General features: G+C 31.7%; 1 protein-coding gene and 1 long non-coding RNA gene across 2 annotated transcripts in view; one reads left to right on the top strand and one right to left on the bottom strand.

Annotated features, from left to right (window-relative positions):
- Positions 1–13,039, top strand: part of LOC141537118 (dystrophin) — a 264,817-nt gene that overhangs the window by 215,108 nt on the left and 36,670 nt on the right. The gene's annotated exons all lie outside the window — the stretch shown is intronic.
- On the bottom strand, positions 1,544–2,049 carry LOC141537130 (uncharacterized). Its single transcript, XR_012480864.1, has 2 exons — positions 1,834–2,049; positions 1,544–1,695 (listed from the first exon to the last, which is right to left on the bottom strand). It is a non-coding gene; the product is annotated as an uncharacterized LOC141537130 (long non-coding RNA).

Below are 13,039 nucleotides of genomic sequence, written 5' to 3'. Positions count from 1 at the left end.
CCATAATTTCCATTTTCCATAATTTGCTATAGTTTCATAGTTTCATCATTTTCATCATTTTCCACACGCACCCACAATATAATTATTATCATTCAAACACACTAATTAAAATTTCCATACTTTATTATTTTCTAAGACTATTATTTACTTTTATTTTCCAAATTAAATCTGATTAACTAATTTTCTAAATCTAAATTCCTATAGTGATTAATTTCCTTTTTAAAATTCTTAACTAATTTACTGCCGTGGTCCTAATAATACAACAATAAATATTTAATACTAAGAGGTCTTCGTATCTCGTATTAATAGATTAAAATTTGATGACAGAGGTCTTAATAATCTGCCGACAAAATATTCGCTACGTCCTAGTATTCTTACAAATTTATTTTACATTTTTTTACTTTTGTTAATTTTATTTCGTCGGAACTTTTGTAATAAAATTCCACTTAATTATTTTAATTATAATTGATTTGATTTCATTTGAATTTAATTTTACCGAATTTTATAAATTATCTTATTTAATATGTTTTCGTTTTGTCCAAATTATTTGTCAGAGTTAATTAATTAATTTATTTAGTTTTAATCTCTGAATTAAGAAATTGGCAATTGGTTTTATTTCACTCAATTTTAACTGAATTATTTTACTTGTCTCTGAATAACTGAGTTTATTTTATTTTTGCTAAATTACTTCCTTTACTTTCTTTATGTTGTTTGAAACTTGAAATTTATTTTATTTCAATTTTGGGGATTATATTCCACCTTACAACGCCTTGAGATTTTTAGTCTCGACCTTGTACGTCCTTTACTCGGCGTTTTAGCTCGAAACAAGATGGCGGACCCTCTCCCAACTTTTGTTGAATTTTTCTTCAAGTGAAATTTACAACTGATTTATTTTCTACTTTTATCTAAATGATTTTAACAATTATTCTAACGGTTTTTTTTACGATTCTAATTTTACTTCTATTTTATTTCACACAATCAAAATTCGTTCCAAATTATTTATATTGATTTTAATTAATTTTAACTTCTGATGATTTTACTAAAATATTTTACTGAAATTATTTTAATGATTTTAATTGACACAAAATTAACTGATTTTACTCAAACTCAATTACCAGAGTTCAAATTTTCACGTGACACCAAAATCATGAATTAACAAACTGAAATAATTCCTAGTAAGATTAATCCCGACTCTGCCTACGTGTTTAATTAATAACCCGAAATAATTCCTGGTATTATTAATTAAATATTTAGTTATTTCATTTCTGACTTGTTCTTAAATTTATTGTTAACTTTATTCGGACTTTTATTCTGACTAGTTACCAAATTTTGTTCTTAAACATTTCGTTAATTATTTTTGATGTTCAGTTAAATTTACTAGTACTTAAATTTTGACTAAACCAATTGCTTAAATTTTGGCAAGATTAATGGATTAAATTTTTATTTAAAGACTAATGATTGTATTCGAACGCGAAATGGCGATAACCTTCAGCCGACTTAAGGCCTAGCAGATGCCGCTTCACCGAGAATCTATTTAGACGTATTTATTGTACCTGGAGTTTTCCTTGGGTTTTATTTTCAAAAATCCCTCGACGCTTTTACTCCCGGGTTTCTCGTCTTTCCTTGATGAGATCTTATTGGCAGCACGGTCCTGAATCGCCACTTCGTAACTTAATTCTCAGAGAATATTTTATTCTGGAACACGAAATTGGTATTAGAATATTTCTTAGATTAATTAAACTTAAGCGAGCCGGCATTGGGCCTAGCAAGCATTAAATTTAACTAAAATTTATCGCCTCGTTCCACAAGAAATAATAGAATAGAAATAATTACCTGAGTGAGATGTTTGCGATGTAGATTCTTCGATCGTTCGAATACAATAAAACTTACCAAAATTTGTTGGTTTGTTTCTTCTTGGCTCTCTCTCTTCCCCACTCTCTCTCTCTCTCAGTGCCGGCGCTACCCTCTCGGGGACTTACTTACTAACTTAAGACTATTGGCGCGAGTACTTCGGAGCACAGAGCCCTGGAGAATTGGTCGATAATTATAACTCGGATCGAAGACCTTCTCCGGATAAGGAAGGTCCCGTGTACTCCGTTACAGACTTTTAAGCTCAAAGAGCTCAAAATTATTTATCCTCGTCGTATATACTTATAAGTTACTTTAACTCATCAACAGTACTAATCAATTATAAAAAATTAGGAATACGGTAGACCCTGAAGGCCATCCGTGCAACTTCCCGCTAATTCCATGCCTAGGTGCATAAAACTGCACTAATGATGTTTTTGAGCTCTTCGAGCTCAAAAATATGATTTTTTTTATTTCTGAGCTCTCCAAGCTCAAAAACTCGCTGTTCTATGCTTTTGAGTCCTTTAGGTCCAAAAGTCTGATGAAAGTTTGTTAAAACACTATTTTTTGAATTTTCAAATAGCTTGAACTTTTGAATGAATCAACTGATTTCCACGTCGTTAGTGGCAATCGATGTAGATTTTTTTACTTCTACAAGAGAGTTAAAAACACCGATCAATCAGATAAGGGGAATCGGTCCAAATTGTACTCGAAATTTGAGTTTAGCCAATCTCTTTGGAATAGCACCAACCGCGATAAAATCGGTCAAGCCGTTCGAAAGTTATAAGCGGTTCACATACTTTCACACCTGATGAAAAATCGATTTTTGGAAAACAGGGTGAAAACAATAACTTCCCCATTTTTGAAAATCTTCGATTTTTTTAGCGTAAAGTTAAAAATTGATAAAAAATTTTCTTATCACAACAAGTTATGAGAAATTTCTTATCTATAACTTTCATTTATATTATACAATGCCACTGTGAGCTGAGTGATCATTTTAATATTTTGCTTAAAATAAAACATACGCGAGAGGTTTTATAAGTAAAATTTAAAAAAAAATTAGCTGATTAGATATTTTATCTTCTTTTATTAGCTTATAGGCATATGCCACTTGGATAGAAATATCCAGCTAATATAAGTGATCACCCGTAGAGTTGAGTTAAAAAATTCATTGATCACAAATTGTCTTATTCTCAAAACAAGCAGTAAGAAATTTTTGTCTATAACACTCATTTATATTATAAGATACAAATGTCAGCTAATTGATAACAATAATTTCACCTTATAATAAAACATGCAAATAGGGTTTTATTGGTAATATTTTTTTATAAAGCTGATCAGCTTCTCCACTTAGTTCTTTTCAGCTCACAGGTATGTAGTCTAGTTGAGACGTGAGTTTTCTGCGAAAAATCGTTAGACCACTCTAAAAAATATGACGATTGGTGCATTGGATTCAGAATTTAATTCTGAGAACTTGTATTTTTTAATTTATCCGCTATTTAAAATTCCAATTCTTATCAACAAAAAACGAAGAGACAAAATGGGAGTCTCCGTCTTGTCGCTATAACTTCAAAAATATTAAATACATCTGAAATATGACAAAAGATCCTAAAAGAGAAGGAAATTTTAGTGCAATAAGTCTTGACTTCCAGAGTTGTAGCTCCATTATTTATGATTTTAATTTAACATTGAAGGTTGGGCCTCGCGCGACCGTTTCGGAGTCTAGGCGTCTCTGCCATGCAAAGTATGCAACACAAAATAATTTTTTTAGAACATTCAATAGTTATTTAAAAATCTAGATAAATTATAATGTCATCTAGACGCTTAAAGGAATATAGTGCCGCAGAAAAAAATTTTTTAGCTTAATTTTTGTTTAAGTTATTTGATTGTGAATTAACAAATTTTTCGGAGACTTGAGTATTAGTAAAATCGTTTATAAAAGTTTAAAAATAGTGTCTATAAATTTTTTTTTCTTTTTGGAGCTCTTGCTACATAAATAGTATACAAGATTCTGTCGTAAAAGTTTATAAAAGTTTTTTCATTTGTTTATAATGATTTTTCAAAGTTATCAAAAATTGAAATATCCGGCTAATGTTATAAAAGAAATTTTTTTTTCCAAATCTTCAATTTTGGTTGTTTTTCTATTAATATATTGCATTTAGTAGCTTGGCTAAACATTTTTTAGAATTAATTGTTCGAAAATTTGTTATAAACAAATAGACTAATTGAATATTTTTGAAAAAAATTTTTTTGTCATTCTATTGTCTAAGTAAAATAATGGTTTAAAAAAAAAAATTTTTTTTAAGAAAAAAATTTCTTAGTTTTTTATAATTGTTTTTTTCATTTATCCATTATTTTAATTATTTATTGAGAAATCATTTTTTTTAATCACCATTTACAATTCTCAATTCAATTATGAGAATAAATTTTTTTATTATTTGAATTTTCAATGTTTATTTTATAAATAATTTGTTATAAACAAATTTCCATTCTCATTATATCTTTTTCCGTCGCTTTAAAAAATTACAAACACAGCCCTATGCATAAAAGTTGTAAAAAAAATTTTTCTCTATTTTTTAATAAATTTTGAAATACTTTATCCCATCAAAGTTGAAGCTGTCAACTATTTCATCAACTTATAAATTGTTATAACTTCTAAACTATTGATGATACGGTCTTTGACATTTTAGATGATCTTTTAGACAATTTATTGATTAATATAATAAATTTTTTACATGCTTGATATCTATTATATTTCAATTTTTATAAGCATTTGTTGATACAAAAAATACATTTCTTGAATTTTTAGATAATTATATCTTTGAAACTATTGAAGTTACGGCTTTTATGATCCAAGACAATTTTATAGAATAATTATTGGACTACTTAAAAATAATTTTTTTACATTTGTAATCCCATTTGTTGATCATTTTTTTTTATTTATTCAAATTATAAGACGGTTAAAGGTTTATTTTTTGGATTTTATTGTCCTTATATTTCTCTTGAACGCCAATAATTTATGTTGTCCTTACTGTTTCCTTTTCGTTTTGGAACTTTCAATTAATTACTTAATGTTTGTCAAAGCACGGTTTAGAACTAAATGACAAACGGATAGCATTGAAGAAACGGTAACGCATAAAACCGGTTCAGGTATAAAATATATCAAAAGAAATGTAGCCTGGACAGTTGGCAATTATAGATCTTCTGACTAAAAATATTCACATGTAATAATCTATACCGCACACACACACCTCGTTTACAACAGCACTTACACATACATACGAAACTATTATGCAAAATCCCACACTCCCGCAAATTAAAACTCCGATCTTAATCTAAATCTCAATCCAATTAAACTCTAATCTTAACTCGCTAATAAATTCTAACTATAAGTAATAACGAACAAGAGGAGAGGAAGGGACATAAGAATTACGAGACAGATTCTTTTGTCTATATGATAAAATTTATTATAAAAAGTAATAATTATATTACTATAAGTAATAGTTATTACAAATTTAAAAGAAAAAAAAATTAATACTTTTTAAATAAATTCTTGCTCCCACAAGTATACGCGAATGGAAGCCGAACCGCTGACGCAACAAGTGCGGGTTCCTCACCCCACTGGCCAGCCATCCGACTGAATCTGACCTTACTAATAAGGCATAGTGACCAAGCGATTGAAAACCGCCTCCATCAGGGCGATCCTCAACCGCTCGAGGTCCTCCGAATTCGGAGAAATCACCGCACTAAACGTCAAGGGATCCTCCACTCCCTCAACGCCTTGGAGGCAAAAAAAAATGACGGCCTCCACGACTTCCGGCGGAAGAGGACCGAACAAATCCATTAAATGCGACGCCAACCGAAGCGCCGTCCCCGGATTCACCGGGCGCGCCAACGCCTCCAGGATCGAGATGGCTGATCGTATATCCTGAAAAAAAAAAAAAAAAATTTTTTTTTACTACACTTTCCTCACTCCCCCGTCTCCCCCTCTCTTATACAATTTACACAAAAATCCTACTTACCTTCTCTCCGTGAACGAACACAACCATCTGGTACCAAGTACCATAACCCTCGAAATTTTTTTTCGTTGGAAACATTTTCTTTTTCTCCGCTCCGCTCTGACTGCTACGTGAGAAAACACTGACGCTCAACCCGGCTTCGCGAACTCGAGAGGCAAGCGAAGCAAGATAAGAAAGATCATTCGTCAGCGAAATATACACAATGTAACACAATGCAGAATTAAAATATAATTTAAATTTAAATACAAGCACCAGATGACTCCTCCTGTTACTCCTTTCATTATATTAAAATATATTAAGTCAAAAACGAAAATTGTAAGTGGCTCCCGCTTATGGGAAAGGTGGCCATAGGAAAACCGAAAAACTATATTAGCTTCTCGCTTTTGCGGGGGAATGTTATGTCCATCCCAAAATTTTTCTTTAAATTTAAATCACCCGCGCAGATGGAAGACTTCTCCATGCGCGAAAGTCACAATAAAATATAAGCTACGCGACTGCTGGTTGACTAGCGGGGACTTCTGCAATCGCAGCACCGCGAGTATTTAAAAAGGCGATCAACCGCCAACGCCTTGTCTTTGCTCAATTAATTTGAATTCCGCGTTTAGTTGACGGGCCCGTGCCTTGTATAAGTCTCTTATCTTAATTTGCGCTGCACTTAAGACGAGTTCATATTCGGTTCAACCAGCAGGCCACGTATTAGTTTTAATTATCTACAAGTCGAGATTCTCAAAGTTCTAATTTGCTCTGCACTTAGGCGAGAGGTCGATAAGTAGGTAAAATCTAGAGAACCGAATTCTCAAAGCTCTAATTTGCCCTGCACTTAGACGAGAGTTTGGTCAATAAGTATTATATCTTTTAAAGCTAAATTTGCGCACTTTACCCTACGGGGGACTGGAGGACGTTAGCTCAAATAAATAAAATTCATTAATATAATTTCGATTAAATAAAATTTGTGAAGTGTAAAAGTTTAGGTGTTTATTAAAATAAATCTTAAAAAGAAGTGAAATTCAGTTCGAGTTCGTTAGTTTCATAAGATAAGAAGCCCTTAGAATAAGCAGCCCAAATCCACCTTACTCCATCCGCTGCGAGAATCAACCAAAGGGCCCAATCAAGGAATAGGCGCTAACAGCTGCCCTAAAACCACGGATCTGACCATCAATAAAGTTCCTGTAACAGTAAGTACATCTACTCTCATAAAAATCCGTCAGTCTCAAACGAAGGCGTAAGTTCGTATCTCGAAAACGTCCCACATAAATAATTAAAACAACGGAATTAAAACCTCAGTTGCGTATTCTTTAAACTGTTAGTCCAAACCTCTACCGTTTACGCTACCGCTCTAAAAACGCCCTTCGACATAACATAATTTATTCAGATTTTTAAATTAATAATGAATGTTCTAAAAAAATTATTTTGTGATGCATACTTTGCTTGGCAGGGACGCCTCGGCTCCGAAACGATCGCGTGGGGCCCAACTTTCAACATTAAATTAAAATTATAAATAATGGAGCTACAACTCCGGAAGTCAAGATTTATTTTACTAAAATTTTCTCCTCTTTTAGGATCTTTTTTCACATTTTAGATGTATTTAATATTTTTGAAGTTATAGCGACAAAACAGAGACTTCCTTTTTATCTCTTCGTTTTTTGTTCATAACAAATAAAATTTTTAATGGCAGATAAATTAAAAAATATCAATTTCTCAGAATTAAATTCTGTATCCAATGCACCAATTGTCATATTTTTAAGAGAGGTCTAACGATTTTTTGCAGAAAACTCACTTCTTGACTAGACTAATAGGCAACTAGTATAAAAAAAATCTAGTTTAGAAATAACTTTTTTATAAATCAGCTTGTTCAGTTAGTTTCATTAGCTTACACAGGTGCATCCAATCTAGCTTAGTAATGATTTTTAGAGTTTAGTAATAAAATAAAAAAGAAATGAATTAAAATTTTCTCATTTTTATATAGTGATATTCTGTGGAATATAAATTTCTGTCTATCACACTCATTTATGTTGTGACAAGTCAATATCAGCTAGTCTGTTATGATAAGTTCCTTCTTGAAATATAATAAACGCGTGGGTTGTTTTAATTTAAATTTTTCAAGAAATCAGCTGATTCGTTTTTTTCCTTAGTTTTATTAGCTATGAAATATATTTGATTTGGATCAAAATTTCCAACTTAGTAATAAGTCCCGGAGTTAAGTTTGTAACGTTACATTTTATGTAGCGTTATAGTAGGAGTATATTTAAGTAATATTGTAAATTTATTTTGTGTAGGTACGGTAACGTTGTAGTATTCATGACTATCGTGAGTGTATGTAAGTAAGTTAGTTGTCTCGCGGATGTCGAGCTGCACTGCGGAAAATCGATCAATGTAATGTGTTTCCCGGTCAGTTACCGACGACTGAATTCAGCAACTAAAATATTGTCCTCGATTGCTGGATGCTTGAAGGTAGTCGCGAGTGATGTCTAAGCTCCCAGGGGAGCAGAATCACTGGTAGTTCTGAAACTCTAGTTGTGAAAGTGAATGTGGGGGTATGCGTATCTGAGTGAAGCGTGAAAGTGAGTTGAGCGCATGTAGCAGGTAGCATAAATGTAGTCGGGATACGGTGAGAGACAGTCTGCCTGGATTCGTGGATGAGTAAGGATTGTTTTGTGAAGAAGTCTGGCTAGAGTAATGAAGGAGTAAGAATTGTTTTTTGTGGAAGTCCGGCTTGAGACCAGATTAAAAAGAGAGTCTTGTGGAAATCCTCATAGAGGACGGACGTACCGTCGCTGCTAGACAGCGTTAGATGTGTACCTTAAACAGAGTCGATTGCGAGGCTTCGTTGAGTGAGCATCGTGTTTGAGAGTCGAGTAGGCCTCTTGTATCAGAACTGGCGTACCTCACGCCTGCTATAACCATATTCATATGGCCCGAGCCATTGTCTTTGTTTCGTGTTCATTTGGGACTGCTTCCGCGATATTTAGATATTGATTTAGATCATATTTCCGATTAATAAGATTGAGTATTAGTTCGCGAGTACCGATTAGTGTACTAGCTATCACCTAGTCCCGTTTTGTATGGAATATACTTCCTCTGAGAGATCGAATCACGACCCTCTATCCATAACCAACATAACTAAGCGACACTGAGGTATTCCGTTACCGTCGAGGCCGCTTTTAGTCTTCTAGGAACATACAAATTAAGTTTATCATATCCCAGTTGCTGATACCGGTAAAACAAAAGTCGGCTAACGCCTGTCAGGGTTTCTGAAGGATCGAGAGATAGCTGAGATGGATGAAATGTAACGTAGTGAATTATAGTTTGCCGTGAAGATCTACTGCTAGGAGAAATCAATGTTACAAGTTACAAAAAAAAATTAATGCCAAATTTACTAATCATCCCAGCAAGCTATTAGTCATTTTTATTTTAAATACTCAGTTATATTATCAGGTGACCATATCAGCTGATTAATTATAGTATTAATTCCCTCATATCATAAAACATACGCGTATAGTTTTACTGATAATACTTTTTTTAAATCAGCTGATCAGCTTTTCCAGTTAGTTTGAACAGCTCACAGATATATCCAACTTGTAGGGACCGAACATTAACTGTAGAGACAGCACTTCTGTCGAATGTCCCGTGCCCTGGTGTTGAATAAGAGTACAAAATGAAAAAAAATTATTACAATAGGCTTCTTAAGAGTTTGCTCAGCGCAAGCGCGTCCGCCATGTTAAAAAGGCGGTAATATGAAAGTTTCAGGCACTTTTTTTAAAAATCGCTGGGCAACAAGCATTATCACTTTTAATATCTGTGCAATTAAATGAAAAATTGATTGACGGAGCTTCGTTAGTGCATCCTACCGTAGAAGCCCACAACTGTGTTCAGTTACGACGATGGTTGAAGTGCCATGGTCGTCCTCAAGGAGGAAATAAAGCCGAACTAGTTGAGAGGTAAGGATAATAATAATTGAATATGTTAGAAAAACGTGGTACATGGTAATTGGTTTTATTGGGGATAAACCTCTTTATTGAATTCTATTCTATATTTATTATTTATTTAATTAACACAATTAAAATATACATATACATGTTTTACGACTTAAATGCTTTGATGTTCAAATAGGTACTATTAATAATATAGAAAAACTGTCTTCTAGCTTTATATATTCTTATGTATAGTGTGCAGTCGCTTAAGTAATCTACTGCGCACGGCGCCTTGATTCTAAATTTATTACATTTTCAACACGCCTCCTAAATAAATTTGGAATGTTCGTGTGATTATATTATTTTCAAATTCTTTCTAAATTCCTTAAATTTAATTCTATCTAAAGTTTTCGTAAATATATCGGCTTCATTATCTTCAGACTTAACTTTGATTATATCAATTATTTTTCTTTTGAAATTTTCGTTTACAAAATGATATTGAGTTTCGATATATATAGAATTCTTTGTGTAATTGCCATATTTCGCAATATTTAAAGCTCCTGTGTTATCTTCGTATATTTCTACTGGTTTTTTGACGTTTATATCGAAATCCTTTAATAGTTCAATTGTACACAAAACTTCACTTACAGCTTCAGATAATGCTACATACTCCGCTGCAGTTGATGATTTTGTGACACTTCTTTGTTTTTTTGATTTCCAAAAAATAACGTTATCAAATAATTTAATTACATAACCACTAATCGATTTTCTGTCTATTACATCACTAGCCCAGTCTGCATCTACATAAGCTTTCAATATATCATCCTTTAAGTTTCTTTTATATGTTAACTTTAAATTTTTTGTTAAAAATAAGTACTAGAGTACTCTCAACGCATATTTGAATAACGTTTGATTGGAGCAGTTTTGAAAACGGCTTAAGTAATTTACGCTAAAGCTTATATCTGGTCTCGTTCCAGAGCTAATATATAAAAGTGCTCCAATTAAATGTCTGTAATTTTTGTGTTCAGATGCAGACTGTGTTGGTTCACATTTTAAATTTTGTTCCATCGGAGTTTCATACAATTTTGTGTTTTTTATGTTGTATTTGTTCGCTAATGATTCAATATAATTTGTTTGATCTAATTTCATTACGCCTTTAGTTCTTTCATACTCTATACTTATACCTAAATAAGTCTTTACTGTGCCCATATCTTTCATATTGAATTTTTTTCGTAATAATGCTTTAACTTCGTCAATTTTAATTTGATCTTTACTACCTATAAGCAAATCATCCACAAAAATAATTAGATATAATGGATGCGTTTTATCGTCTTTTATATACAGGCAATAGTCGTTATCGCTACGCTTGAAACCTATGTTTTCCAAATACTCATCTAAACATTCATACCATACTCTTGGATTTTCCTTCAAACCATACAAGGCTTTCTTTAATTTCCAGAATTTACCCGAATTATCATCAAAACCTTCCGGTTGTTTAACATAAATTTCTGATTTTAGATAACCATTTAGAAAAGCCGACTCAACGTCCATTTGGTTGATTATATACATTTTTTGTAAACATATATTTAAGAATATTTTCAAAGTTTGGGTTTTAGCTACAGGGGAATATATGTCCTCTATTGTTTCTTTCTGTTCAAATCCTCTTACTACTAATCTCGCTTTAAATTTATTTTCACTTTTCTTAGTATAAACCCATTTAACATTTATAATCTTTTTATTCGTTGGCCTTTCTACTAATTCATAAGTGTCATTTTTTTTAATACATTTTAATTCATTTGTCATCGCTTCCTGCCAATTAATACTCTCACTGCTATTAATCGCCTCACTAAAATTTTGAGGAGTATTAGCGCTTGCAAAATTTACATAAATAAATGTACTATAATTTTCTGATTTATACCTATCTGGTTCTTTACGATCCCGGTTTGATTTTCTATGTGTTATCACCTTTTTTTTTACTTTCTCATTTTTTCCGGTATTCTTTTCTACATTTCCATCTTCAAAAGTTGAAGCGTATTCGCTATCTTCGTTACTTTCTATCTCACTATCTGTACTCGATTCATTTTCACTTATCCCTACTAATTTCACATTTGTATCTATAAATTCTACATGTTTAGCTACTATAACTTTTCCATTTACTAAAATTCGATACCCAACATTCTCGTAACCTACCAATACACCCTCTTTTGCCTTTTTTGCCCACTTACTATTTCTCTTAGCTTCTGGTATTCTTACATAGGCTTTGCTTCCATAAACTTTTAAATTTTTAATATTTGGTTTCTATTTTAGTAGAATTTCATAAGGAGTCTTTTTTTCTACAGTATTAGCCAATGTTCTATTTTTTAAATATGCCGCTGCTTTTATTGCTTCTGGCCAATACTTCCTATCTAACATAGCATCTGCTAACAAACATCTAGCCATATCCATTACTAGTCTTATGTATCTTTCCGCGGTACCATTTAACTCATGTCCATATGGGGGGCAAGTATCTATTATAATACCCTTTTTATTGGAAAAATTACGAACTTCAGAATTTATAAATTCTAAACCATTATCGCATCTCAATTTTTTTACTTTCTTACCCGTAATATTTTCGAATAAATTTACATAGGCTATTACGTTTTTTACTGTTTCTGTTTTTGACTTCAATGTGTATACTTTGACAAATTTACTATAATCTTCTACTATTACTAGAAAATATTTTTCTCCGCATAAACCATCCCTGTGAGGACCACTCAAGTCTGCATGAATAATTTCAAGTAAATCTTTTGCTCGTCGCCTATTATTATCAAATTTCATATTATGCATCTTATTTTCAATACATACTTTACATTTTAAATATTCATCTTCAAAGTTTATTGGCATATTCTCTAACAATTGATTTTTGCCTAATATTTCAAGATATTTAAAATTTACATGACCTAACATTTTGTGGTATTTTTCTTTCATAGTCATATTAGATGGAATTTTATAATCTTACTGTAAGGTACTATATATTTTGTAAATATCATTCTTTTTGTATGCAACAGTTACCAATTAACTATTGTTAATGTATATTTTTGCATCATTTCCACAAGCTACAATTTTATAATTTTTTGTTATTTTTCCAAAGCTTAGTAGATTACTATTCATTTGTTCTATATAGAAAACATTATTTACTACAACTTCTTTATTAAATTATTCGAAATTCATATTTACTTTACCTACTTTAGTTGCTGTTAAGATTTTACCATCACCGATTTT

This window comes from Cotesia typhae, unplaced genomic scaffold (genome assembly GCF_013202065.1).
Source record: "Cotesia typhae breed Kobodo isofemale line unplaced genomic scaffold, CoteBio_Ctyphae scaffold_58, whole genome shotgun sequence".
Lineage (NCBI taxonomy): Eukaryota > Metazoa > Arthropoda > Insecta > Hymenoptera > Braconidae > Cotesia > Cotesia typhae.
Note: the sequence above shows the minus strand (reverse complement) of the source record. Positions and strands in the feature narration are given on the sequence as shown.